Source organism: Pongo abelii, chromosome 17, assembly GCF_028885655.2.
Source record: "Pongo abelii isolate AG06213 chromosome 17, NHGRI_mPonAbe1-v2.0_pri, whole genome shotgun sequence".
NCBI classification, from domain to species: Eukaryota; Metazoa; Chordata; class Mammalia; order Primates; family Hominidae; genus Pongo; species Pongo abelii.
The window spans coordinates 27,229,515-27,242,695 of NC_072002.2; the positions used below are offsets into that span (position 1 = coordinate 27,229,515).

Consider the following 13,181-nt stretch of genomic DNA (forward strand, 5'->3'; position numbering starts at 1 on the left):
AAGAAAAAACATTCAACGCTTCCAACTTTGAAAACTGAAATCTGTGAAGAAGCATGAACACTTGGAAGCAGACCCAGGTCTAGCATAGGAGAAAAATCTAGGATACAAAACGAAAATTGCTTATTTCATGATGAGCACCACTGCCCAAAGCAAGACTCTCAAAAAAAGCACTGCCCAGGTGCCACAGATGAAGGAGATACTACCTGTAGCTACCCCAAAGGGAGGTGGGAAAGGCAGAGGGCCACAAACCTCTGGCACAGAACACAATGCAGTCAGGGAAAATGGGAAAAAGAAAAAGAAAACAAAGTTTTGTCTTCCAAAAAGCAACCTTCTTCCCATAGGTTCTCCCTTCCATCACTAGCACAATTTTAGGCTTTTGCATCATCTTACCAGCTGGTGTATTACCCTGTTCTTTGTAAACAAAGATGATAAATTCACCTCCACATTACAAAGGCAACTAAAATAAGGTCATCTAAATTTAAAGAGAAAGGGGGAAAATAAATGAAGAATGACCTTACCACCAGCAGTGCCTGCGCTCTGCGGAGCAGCCAGAGTCTCTGGCCACAGCCCAGCACTGCACTGCATTGCACAAAATAATACAGAATGTGGTTGTGGCTCCATCTTTCCAGGACAATGTTGCCCTTTTTGCTCATAAATCAATCTACTGATTTAAAACTTTTCATTGCTATATTTTTATTTGTAGACTCTCCTTCCCCCAAATTAGTCTGTGATTAATTTTAATGCCCTTATTGTTCCTTGCAGGTTGTGGTCCTTTAGTGTTTATTATCTGTAATTGATTAATCTTGTTTCTGTGTCTGCTGACTAGCTGTCACCCAGTGGATTTTCTAATGTGCTTGTAATATTTGTCTGTGAGCTCATAATAATTCAGAATCCTTTATCCTCGTGGAAGTCCCCTGAGTAACCTGGGTTGTAGAGACATCCCTGATGAGGTCATATGGTGTGTCCGAATTTGCAGACCAAATTTGACATTAGTTTCTGAGCTTGGTTCTTCCACAGAATGAAAATTTGGCTCACCAAACAGAAAAGGGAAAGCTAGGGCCCAGTTTCCACCATGGGTTCAGTTCAGAGTATGTCCAGTGGGAGTGCCCTGCCCAAGTCTCAGCCCACTTCTGGTATGCCACTAGGCTGGCAGCCTGCAGGCTCTGCTTAAAACTGTAGACCCCACTACACAGATCTTCTCAAGTTATTCCCCTTGCCATTCAATGCTGTAGCCTCCCTCTTCATTTCTGACACCTGAAGAATTCCCTTTCTTGATTTTAAGCTTGAGTATGTATTCTTAAAATCCTTTTAACATTACAAATATGGTATGTTTTTCTAGTCTTTGATTTAGGATTGAAGGGCGCTGTCCATTTTAACTGATTCTGCCATTCTGAAAAAAAGACAACCTCCTCACTTAACCTCAAAACTCCCTTTTATCATCTTCATAGTAAATTTACTAAGCATTTACCTTTTATAAAGATTAGTACCCAGTTCTGTATACACTTTGTACAGGAAAGTATAAACCATGTCTTCTGCCCTCCAAGAAGTTACAGTGCAGACTAAAAGATAAGACAGCTGCACATGGAACAAGTAAGTATTGAGTAAATAACACAATCGCCAAGGGTTAATACTTGAGAAAAATTGCTTCTCAACCTGCTGTCAAAAGAAGGAGTGGGAATATAAAGCTCAACTTTCAAAACTCTTCAGGCTTTAACAGTGTTTTAGAAAGTTTTTTATCTCAGTTGTACCAAGATGGAAGTGAAAGAGCTCATAAACAAGCACAGCAGGTTATTGAAGAGGTTCAGAAATCTTATAAGGCACTAAATAGTTGGTAGTAATCATTCTGGAAAGAAATGGGTAGAAACTGCTAGGGAAGAAATGATGCGCCGTGGTGAGAGTGTGAACGTGGGATGTCAGCACAGCAGAGACATCAGAGATAATGAGGGCGGTTTAAGAGACGTTAAGTTCACAAAACTGTGATAAATGTGAAAAACAAAGCTGGAAATGGAAGTAGAAAAAGGTGTCAGGTTTGGAGATGTGCTTAAAGTCATCTGCAGAGATGTGTTGGTGAAGGCTGAGTAGTGAACAGCAGCACCTCTGAGAAGAAGAGGATAAAGATGAAGAGTGACTTTAAGTGCTTCTGTCACTTTTAACATAAATAAAGCCAATCAGGGAAACAACCACACTCGAATATATTTTCCATTGGCTCAATCTGAAATTGTACCCTTAAAAGAAAAAAGATGCCCCATTTACAAACGTTAAGGCACAAATGACAGAAATGCTGGGAGCAGAATGTCATTACGTACCCAGTGTCTAAAGAACACTGGATGATTCCAATGAACATCTGTATTTTAATGAAGATAATGTGATGGAAAAGCATTTACTGGAAGTGAGATTAAATCTGCTGACAAAGACTGAAAGAGACAGTCAATTGCTCAAGGGAAGAAAGTGATCTAAAATAAAAGCATGATTTTCTTTCATTATTATATAAAGTTTAATTAAATATTTCCATTTTCGAAGTCAGGCAAATGATGTCAATTACCAAAAGCCTTTGTGCTGATTTTAAATGAAAATTTGACAGAACATAGACATGTACATCTTAAGATTTCAAATCCAGGCCCATCTGTAGAGAACAATCAGAGAACAGCAATAATATGATAGATTTTTAGATCCATACTAATGATAACATATGACAAAGAAATTTACACAGTGGCCCCATTTAAACAATTTTAATTGAATTTTGGTTACAAAGCTCAGAGCCCAGCTCTCAAAACATACTGCTATTTACAGAAGCAAGTTTTCGGAGTTGCCTAAATAGGAGCGTAGTCAACTGTTAACTCCGGCCTGCCCAAGATCACATCTCCCTGGCCACAGTGACTGGCTCAGAAATGAACACACAACTCAAGGTGGTCTAGTGAGACTCAACTCCAGGACTTCTACTTGAACTACTGCCAGCCCACCCCCGTCAGTGTTGGGGTGTGTGATCCAGGAGGGTAACGGCCCGCAGCTGTTGCTGACATCTTAGCTCCACAAGGGAAGAGTCCACCCCAACCGATGATGAAGTCAATGCAGAGGAGAGCAGCAATGCATCATTTGAGTCTCTGGACCCTGTTATACCTAAGGGAGTACCTTTGGAATTTTCACTTACATAAACCAGTAAATCGTCTTGTGTAAGTTAAGGCTCACCTGGGTATTCACCAGATGAAAGAGTCTTCATCCAAATATTGATCAATATCTTGAATAGCCTGTAATCAAATTATTTTCAGAATTGTTTTTTTGATCTTCTGCCTACACATAAAGACATTCTTTTTTTTCTTTACTGTCTCAGATTTCGGGTTAAGCTCTGATAATTCTAAGTTAATTAGCTTCAATTTATAGTCAATGAAGTAGGCATGTATTGTCAGTGAAGAGCCTCCAAATGCAGGTAGAGGAAGTTTTCAATAACTCAAATCTAATTATATTAATATCATTCTTTAACAGCCCCTCATTTTCCTTAGGATGAAAGTCAATCACATTTTTGCCTGGCTTCCTTCTTCAGCCCCTTCTCTTCTCATCTCCTTCCCCATGGGCTAACCTTCAGCCATGCTAAATTTATTTCAGCTCTACATACATACTTTGTTCTTTTGTCTGCTGTAGTATGCAGAATAATAGCAGCCCCAATGATGTCCGTGTCTTAATCCCCAGAATGCATGAGGATGTTAAATTACATGGAAAGAGGGAATTAAAGTTGCTCAGCAGCTGACCTGGAGATGGGGAGATTATCCAGGTGGGCTCCACATAATCACAAGAGTCCTTACAAGTGGAAGACCAAGGCAGGAGGCCAGGGTTAGGGATTTAAAGATGTCCAGCTCCTGGCTTTGAAGATAAAGAAGCACAACCCAAGGACAGCAAGCAGCCTTTGTAAGCTGGAAAAAGTAAGGAAACTGACTCTCCCTGACAGCCTCCAGAAGCAATGCATGCAGCCCTGCCAACATCCTGAGTTTAGCCCAGTGAGACGCATTTGGGGGTTTCTAGTCTCTAGAACAGTAAGATAAGAAGTTTTTTCTTAATATAAGCTACAAAGTGTGTGGTAACTTGTTACAACAGCAATAACCTGCCAATATATTTATCTAGAACATTCTTCTTTTCCCCATCCTCCCACCATAAATGCTTACAGTCCTGGCGGTCTCAGATTGGATACCACCCCCTTTCTGAAGCATTGTATGACCACCCATGTTAGGTTCCCCTCTTCCGTGCTTCCGTAACACTCTGTATTACCCAGCATTGACGTCCCATAATTCTAACTGCCATTATACAATTAGAATTATTTGTCTATATCCCCACTAAACTGTAACTTCCCTGAGTTCTTTTACATTTGAATATATTCTACACAGCAGAGTGCATGAAACATAACAGTTTTTCAATAATCATTTGTTGAGTGAATGAATGATGTAATCAATGACTGAATCAAAGAATCAATAAAGAGATGCCATACTTTCTGTAGAAATGAAATACACTAGCTTTCTTATTGCAGGAAAAAAAATCAATTTACTAGGAAATCGGATTCCAAAGTGACATAATCACTTGTTCAGATTTATCTAGGAGTCTTTCCAAATTGCAATACAGCATTAAATACTACACATTTGTAATAACGGCAGTGGGCTGTCATATTAAAGTATCAGAAAACAGGGAAGAAATAAACTACATTTCCCTTAAATGCTGATGCCAACGAGTATCTGGTGTCCTCTGTCACCAGGGCTCCCCTCTGTCCCCATGTCTCAGTGGTAATCCTCCATGAACAAACCCCATCCAACCCTCTGGAGTTCCAACAACCTTGCCTAGGTGATGTGGCATCATCTTTACTGCCCTCTGCCCTTAACTTTGAAAGCTCTGAAATCATTTACTGGGTTAAATAAATAAAACAATTCCCTGACCCAGTGGTGGCCCCCTGGAAAGAGAGAGCACATTTACTCCTTTCTTCAGGGACACAGGAAGCAGCGGCGGGACCCTGAGCAAACAAGAGTCAGAAGGTGAAATGGGCTGAGTGGACTGCCCAAGGTGATGATCCTCAGGAAACAAGAGGCAAGTGAAGCTTAGCAGCTGCGGCAAACTGGAAAAGGTCAGTGAGAGCCTCAGAGAAGGGAGAGGGGAGAAGGAGAAAGTTCTTCTGCCCAAAGGCTTTTATCCCTAAGAGAAGGAAGGACATAGGACATTTCTAAATGTACTTTCTCCACTATACTCTCCAATATAGTAAGCACTAGCTACCTCTGCCTATCTAAATTTAAAATTTATTAATTAAAATTAAAACTTCAGTTCCTCAGTGACGCTAGCCAGGTTTCATGTTCAATGGTCACATACACCTAGTGGCTACCATACTGGACAACACAAATATACAATCATGCACCACACAACAGCATTTCAGCCAATGATGGACTACATATACAAGGATGGTCCCATAAGACTTTAAGGGAGCTGAAAAATTCCTATTGCCTAGTGACACTACAGTCATCCTATCGTAGTGCAACGCAGCGCTCATGTGTTAGTGGTGCTGCTAGTGTAAAAAGCCTTCCGTGCTGCGAGTCATGTAAAAATACAGCACATACATCATGTACAGTACATAATACTTGATAAAGGTAATAAACGACTATGTTACTGGTTTATGAATTTGCTATACCATACTTTTGTTGTTATTTTAGAGTGTACTCCTTCTACATGTGGGAAAAAAAAGTGAAACAGCCTCAGGTAGGTCCGTCAGGAGGTGTCCAGAAGAAGGCATTGTTATCCTAGGAGATGACTGCTCTATGCATGTTACTGCCTCTGAAGACCTTCCAGTGAGTGGGACAAGATGTGGAGGTTGAAGACAGTGATATATCAATGACCAATTCTAGGCCTAGGGTAAGGTGTTTGGTCTTACTTTTTAACAAAAATGTTTAAAAAGTAAAGAAAAAAAATCCATAAATTTTTAAAAATTGAAAAAGGCTTATAGAATAAGTATATAAAGAAAATATTTTTGTACAGCTGTATGTGTTTTAAGCTGTTATTGCAAAAGCCAAAGTGTTTTTAAAAATTATAAATTTATAAAATAACATTACAGTAGGCTAAGGTTAATTTATTATTGAAGAAAATATTTTTAAATAAATTTAATGCAGCCCAAGTGCACAGTGTTTATAAAGTCCACAGTAGTGTCAAGTAATGTCCTAGGCCTTCCCATTCACTTACCACTCGCTCACTGACCCATCCAGAGCAACTTCCAGTCCTGCAAGCTCCAGTCATTGTAAGTGTCCTATACAGCTGTGACGTTTTTATCTTGTATGCCATATTTTCTAAGTCTTCTATGCCATCATATGTTTAGATACATTAATACTTATCATTGTGTTACAATTACCTACAGTATTCAGTACAGTAACATGCTGTACAGGTTTGTAACCTAGGAGCAATAGGGTATACCATACAGCCAACATGTCTTATAGGCTCTACTATCTAAGTTTGTGTATGTAAGTACACCGTACGATCTTTGCACAAGGATAGAACTGCCTGAACAATGCATTTCTCAGAACGTATCCCTGTTATTAAAAGACACATGACTATATGACCAACTGTAATCTTTAAATTGGATAACTAAGATTTGGATTACTTCTTTGAAAATTCTTATTCAATTATTTGATTTGTCCATTCCATGATACTCCAACCTGTCAAACTGATTGCCTTAAATTAATAAGAAAACTTGCTTTCTGTTATTTTGTATTGCATGTGATGGCTACAAATAAACTTTGAAACTTATTTACTATAGTCTCTGATGCATCTGACCTTGCCCTCAGCCACTCCCTTTAGAGTAATAAGAGCTTACCATTGCCCCAGTATCATGCACAAGGTTCCACTGCATTGAAGGAAAAACATGAATTTATAAACAAAAGATTGATAAACATATTTTCAGTCATTTCCCAGAACATATCCCTGTGGTTAAGCAATGCATGGCTGTTAACATTTCCACCCTGAGCAAAAATGACATTGGGCAGTGCTGTAATAGATTTAGTGTATGCTTTGGCGCTCACCTGACTATTTAACGTAAGTGCTATCAACTGAAGGGCGGAGATTTAATGTTTCCAATGTTCGTACTAGTAATAGGTACAATTAATGTGGGCTTGCAGTAGCTGGGACAACTTGATTGCTTAGGATACACCTAGATTCATATTTGTAAGATGCCCAAATCCAAATATCCCACAACACTTACTAGATTTAGGGCAGGGTAGTATCCTGTCACTTTCACAGATACTGCCATGCCTTGTACCCCAATTAAAGGTAAGGACAGCATAAAGGAGTCTTAGTAAATACCATTATTTAATGATTAATCATGTTTCATGGAAATATTTCCTTTTAAGATCAGGAACAAAATAAGGATGTTTTATATATATATATATAAAAATTCCAAAATAATCTACAGAAAAACTTAAAGAATTTGTAACTGAAGTTAACAAGGCAGGAAGATACACGTTCAACATATAAATGTAGCATACATTTCTATGTATCAGCAACATTTTTTAAAAAAAGACAACATTTATAATTGCATCAAAAAATATCAACTAACAAGAGTAAATCTAACCAAAGATGTTCAAGGAATTATCAGGTAAGTAGATTATATATATTCTTTAAAAGGTATATATATTCATGCCTCAATTAGCAAGAAAAAAGAAGATCTAAATAAATGGGGATATCATAGCCACTGATTAAAAGACATGATATATTGCAGATATTAACCTCTCCCAAACTGATCTATAGATTTAATATAACCAAAGCCTTACTTGACAAGCTCCCTTTAAGGTTCACATGGAAATGCCAGTAGTATTGGCTATGACTTGAATGTGTGTGTCTCTCCAAAATTCATATATTAGAACTTAACTTCTAAGGTGATAGTATGAAGAAGGGGGGCACTTGGGAGATGATTGGGCCCTGAAAGCTCTGTCCTCATGGATAGGATTCATGTCTTTATAAAAGCAGCTTCAGAGAGCTCCGTCTGCACTTTTGCCCTTCCTCCTTCTGCCATGTGAGGATGCAGCAGCAAGGCACTATCTTGGAAGCAGTGAGCCTTCACCAGACACAAAATCCATCAGTACCTTGGTCTTGGATATCCCAGCCTCCAGAACTGTGGGAAATAAATTTCTATTATTTACAAATTACTCAGTCTTGGTTATTTTGTTATAGCAACACAAACAGACTAAAACAGTATCTAAGATACTCTTAACATGAAAAGGGACAAGGTGGGACTTGGTCTAGCAGATATCAAAACACAGCATACAACCATAGTTGTCAAGACTGTGTAATTACTGGTGCAAAAATGGATAAATTAAGCAATGGAACAGAATGAGGAGCCCAGATACATAAATACGTATATGTATATGTTTATGTATTTACGTTTATTTATGACCAAGGTACAGAACACAGAATAATGGTCTTTTAAATTACGGTGTTGGGGAATGTGAGTTTCCATATTGGAAGTTAGCAGGAAGCAAGAAGAGTGTTAAGAAGACATAAGGAGAGAGAAGGAGAAAGGAAGAGGGAAAATGAATTTGGCCCTTATTTCACATCATGCACAAAAATATGGTCTAAAGAAAAAACAAAAATCAGAGCTGAACTGAAAGAGATTGAGAGGTGTTGAGGTAATTTTTTAAGAAGTTTTGTTTGTAATTGTGATAAAATACACATAAAATTTACCATCTTAACCTTTTTTTTGAGATGGATTCTTGTCCTGTCGCACAGGCTAGAGTGCAATGGCATGATCTCTACTCACTGCAACCTCCTCCTCCCTGGTTCAAACAATTCTCCTCCCTCAGCCTCCTGAGTAGCTGGGATTACAGGCGCCCGCCACCACGCCCAGCTAATTTTGGTATTTTTAGTAGAGACAGGGTTTCACCATGTTGGCAAGGTTGGTCTCGAACTCCTGACCCTGTGATCTGCCCGCCCTGGCCTCCCAAAGTGCTGGGATTACAGGAGTGAGCCACCATGCCCGGCCCATCTTAACCATTTTTAAGGGTACAGTTCAATCATGTTAAGTATGTTCACATCGTTGTGCTACCAATCTCCATGAGATTTTTGAACTACCAACCCTCGTGGGTAATTTTATTTACTCTTTCTTGCTCAGATAGCATATCACAAGCTCCCTCATCTGTCACTCAAGTGGTAGACCTCTAACCCTAGGGTACCTATCACCAGCAGACCACAAGACCTAATTAATGAATCTAATTAGAGAGTCCTAACTTGAATGGGAGAGTCCTTGCCTGCTTCAACGAAAATAGCACAGGGACATCTGAAGTCAAGGCAGATATCAAAGGTTAAAAATTAAATCCCAGAGGCTACAGGGGATTCTGCAGCTGGAAGGAGTGTCTACCAGTGCTGGCAGCAGCAGCAGCTGCAGACCCTAAATTTAAGATTAGCAGCTCTCAAGACTGTGGCTAAAGAACACACTAGATTGCCTGGAACACTGCAGGTGTCATCCAGGCCCTTGCTATGAAAAAGACAAGCTTCTAGGAACTCGATGTTCCAGGGATTCTGCTGCTGCTGTCATCACAGCACATTCTCCTGGGTGCTGCTTTCCCAGATTTGAAGACCAGAGGAAGTGAGGATTACGCTCAATTGAGTACTTTCAGACAACAGCCTAAAAGCCCACATAAGTTCACATGCATCTAACTAGCTGGTAAGCCATCTAGATGATCTGCATAATTATCTCTTTTCAACATTGTCATCTTCAACTGCAATGTTGAAGACCACTGCAACGTTACACAGACAAACTGAAAGGTCAAAGATGAGGCTACTCCGAGTGGAGGAACACCCTAATCTTAAGAAGAGAGGCTGGCATTGGATGTGAGCACATTAAATGCAATAGAGAAATAAAGGCAGCACCATGTTAATCTCCATACAAAGCAACAGGAGCACAAAGGACAAACAGCAAATGTCTGGTGGACTTCAGGACAGGACAGGAGGCTTCACAGACCCATGTCATGAGCAGTGACAGCAGGGAGGCAGGCAAGGCCAGGCACATGCATGTGCTTCAGGACAGTGGAGCAGGGTCGCAAGGGATGAGGCCATGTGCACCGATTAAAGCCCAGCCCTAGACACTCGACTCAAGTAGGCATTTCATCTTCATTTTAGAGAACCTAGAAACCAGTGCTCAGGGTGAAAAAAGACAGGTACATGAGTGGAGCTGAGTCTGTCATGGACACGTGGCATCATGAAGCACTGACCTCTATCTGGTGATCCCCAGTGGTGATGCAGCCACTGCATTCGTGTCACAGATGTGAAATATAAGAAAAGTCATGATGTTCACAGTCACCTTGGTAATAATTGTTTGGTCCCTAAAAGTTACATGTGTGCTATATACACGAATCCAGAGGGAAATAACAAGAAAATTCCCCTTTAGGCTGGCATGCTCAGGCTCAGTGCAACACCAGACAAAGGTCCCTTGAGATGGTTACCAGATGACTGGCTATATTAGGCCTAAGATTGTAAAGCATTGTGTTATGGCGATACAGGTGTGGAGGTGAATCTGAACCCAGTGATGTGACTGGAGGTTGACAACAGCATCCAGAGCTGCTTGGACTCCACTGCTTGAAGTCTGGTGGACTTGAAGAACCATTGAGCCTCAGAGGACTGTGGCATTTGGCCTGCTCCCCTACCCCTGGGAATGGCCCGTGGTATCAGGGACACCCCCTTGGGTGACACTGCTGTACCCTGCTCAGACCTGCTATGGAGTGAGGTGAGCTCTCACGCTGCTCTCCTGGAATGAATTGACTCCAGCAAAGGCAGGGTAAAAAGTGTATCCATACCCTCCTGCCCACCCTTTTTGAGCCATGTGGTCTAAGTTTGCATAGTAATGCAAGTGATTTTTGTTTAATCTTATAGGCTACGCATGTGTGTGTTTATTTTCCTCAAAATTCAAAGTTAGGGGATCTGTACCATGATGTGCAGCCCGGCCTGTGACTTGTGTGAGCATAAGGGGCATCTGCCATTCACAGGCACTGGTCTCTGCAGGTTCAGCCAACCACCAGTGAACATCCGTTAATGTGTATTTACATCATCTGCTTGTTACTAATCACATCTGTTAAATCTACCATCTTTGTTATTGCTGTGTGGTGTTTGAGTCCAAATTCACAAAAACAAATCCTGTTTCAAAAGTGGTTTATTCCTAGCACTTTGGGAAGCCAAGGCAGGAGGATCACTTGAGCCCAAGAGTTCAAGACCAACCTGGGCAAAATAGTGAAACTCCATCTCTACAAAAAATTAAAAAATTAGCTGTAGTGATGCATGCCTGTAGTCCTAGCTACCTGGGGGGCTGAAACAAGAGGATTGCTTGAGGCCAGGAATTCAAGGTTCAGTGAGCTATAATCTTGCCACTGAATTTCAGCCTGGGTGACAGAACAACACCCTGTCTCTCTAAAAAAAAAAAAAGAAAAAGAAAAAATAGTGACAAAAATAGTGATAATATCTTGGTGAACAAAACTTTGTGTGATACAAATATACAATGTAAATTAGTATGTGTTCATTCAAAAATATCTCAAAGAGTGATGGTTTCATAGATTTTGCCAAAATAGAGAAGGTACAAATAGGAAGGCAGAAGATGAATAGCTAAAGGTCAGATGTAACTTGACCTGCAATGCATCTACCCCAGCTCCTCTGTAAACTGACCATCATAACACTCTCACAAACAATGACATGACAAAAAGTTTACAAAAGTCTCAAAGTGGCTTCTCTGGGTACTCCAATATAGCTTTTTTTTTCCCCCCCCCAGAACAAGCACATTAATTTCTTCTATAAACCTAAGAATGTTGTCAGGAAAGAAAGAAAAGAACCCTGAGTTACACAGGCACCATTCAAAATTGTTCTCCTCAGACGTTTAAAAAACAGAAACCTTCTCCTCAGAGGTTTAAGAACAAATCACACTTTGAGATGCTCCTAAAAACAACTGCAAGGCTGATGAACCAGGCTATGGTCAGAGAGAAGGCAGAAGAGCTTACTGACAGAATTCCTACATCAAATGACACCGCTGGCCACCAGTCTAATGCCAAAATACAATGGCAACAGAAAATCAGAGGCACTCAATGGAGAACAATGACGATCCACAATACCTGCCAGCAGCCAAACCCCTGAGTGCAGACCATGAATCAGCTCTTAGTACATCTGGTGATCACAAGGGAAAAGTGCTCTACAACTTTGATCTTTTGACCAGAGAAGAGCATGTTTTAAATACATGTGAGCCTCGCTTTTGTAAGCCAGGATGTAGACTGGGAACAGTCCTCTGAGGGTGGTGCTACTGGAGCGCTGGCCAGGTATCTGTGGAGGGAGCTGACAGCCACAACTGACTACCACTCCATACCTGATTTATTCCCAGGGAACAGTTGGTACAGGGCAACTTGAGGTCCAAGAGTCCATTTCAATTCTATTGTGAGGTCCCTGGCATATTAAATAGATGCCAAGATTTAATATTTAAGTGGTATTACTTTAAATGTTTAACATATTAACACTTCAAACAATAAAAATTATAATGTAATATAGTTACGCTACTCACAATCTAAAAAGTACACTACTAAAGATACTAATTCTTAGTACACTGTCAGCAGTGTGATTGAGCAGGTTTGGCGATATGATGAACATATTCTACTTTTAATCTTACTCACAAGTCTCTATCCCTTATAGTTTATCCTTTTTGGAAGATAATGTGGAAAGTCTAAGGATGAGACTTGGCCTCTATGGTCCTCTTGTCCTCACCCTCACACCACGACCTACCCAGGTGGAATTCAACATCATAATGAAACAGGAACGGTTCCCTTGTCCCCTTCCCAGGGTATATGACAGGGGGAGTAGCTCACTTCTTCAGTGCCCCACTGCTCCAACCTCTAGGGGAGCATACAGACAGGCAGGGTGAGGGGCTCTGACCCCACAGCAGTATCTAGGGGTGAATGTTTACAGCTGAAGCCCCAGTGGGCGTGTGTTACAGGTGCTCTTTTAGTTTAGCTGTCCATAGGCGGCTTGTGTTAAGTCAGCTCAATTAGACCCCCTGCCTTATCACAAGGACAGAGGGATTTCTGAATCCCAGAGTTCTTGCCTTGGTGTACCGGAAGAATCAGATCACACGTGAGATTGGAGAATGAGTGCAAGGTTTTATTGAGTGGAAGTAGCTCTCAGCAGATGGGGGAGCCAGAAGGGAGATGATT

The 13,181-nt window shown here is 40.6% G+C and overlaps 1 protein-coding gene across 4 annotated transcripts in view; it reads right to left on the reverse strand.

Moving 5' to 3' along the window:
• PTPRM (protein tyrosine phosphatase receptor type M) overlaps positions 1–13,181 on the reverse strand; it is an 844,030-nt gene that overhangs the window by 605,142 nt on the left and 225,707 nt on the right. The gene's annotated exons all lie outside the window — the stretch shown is intronic.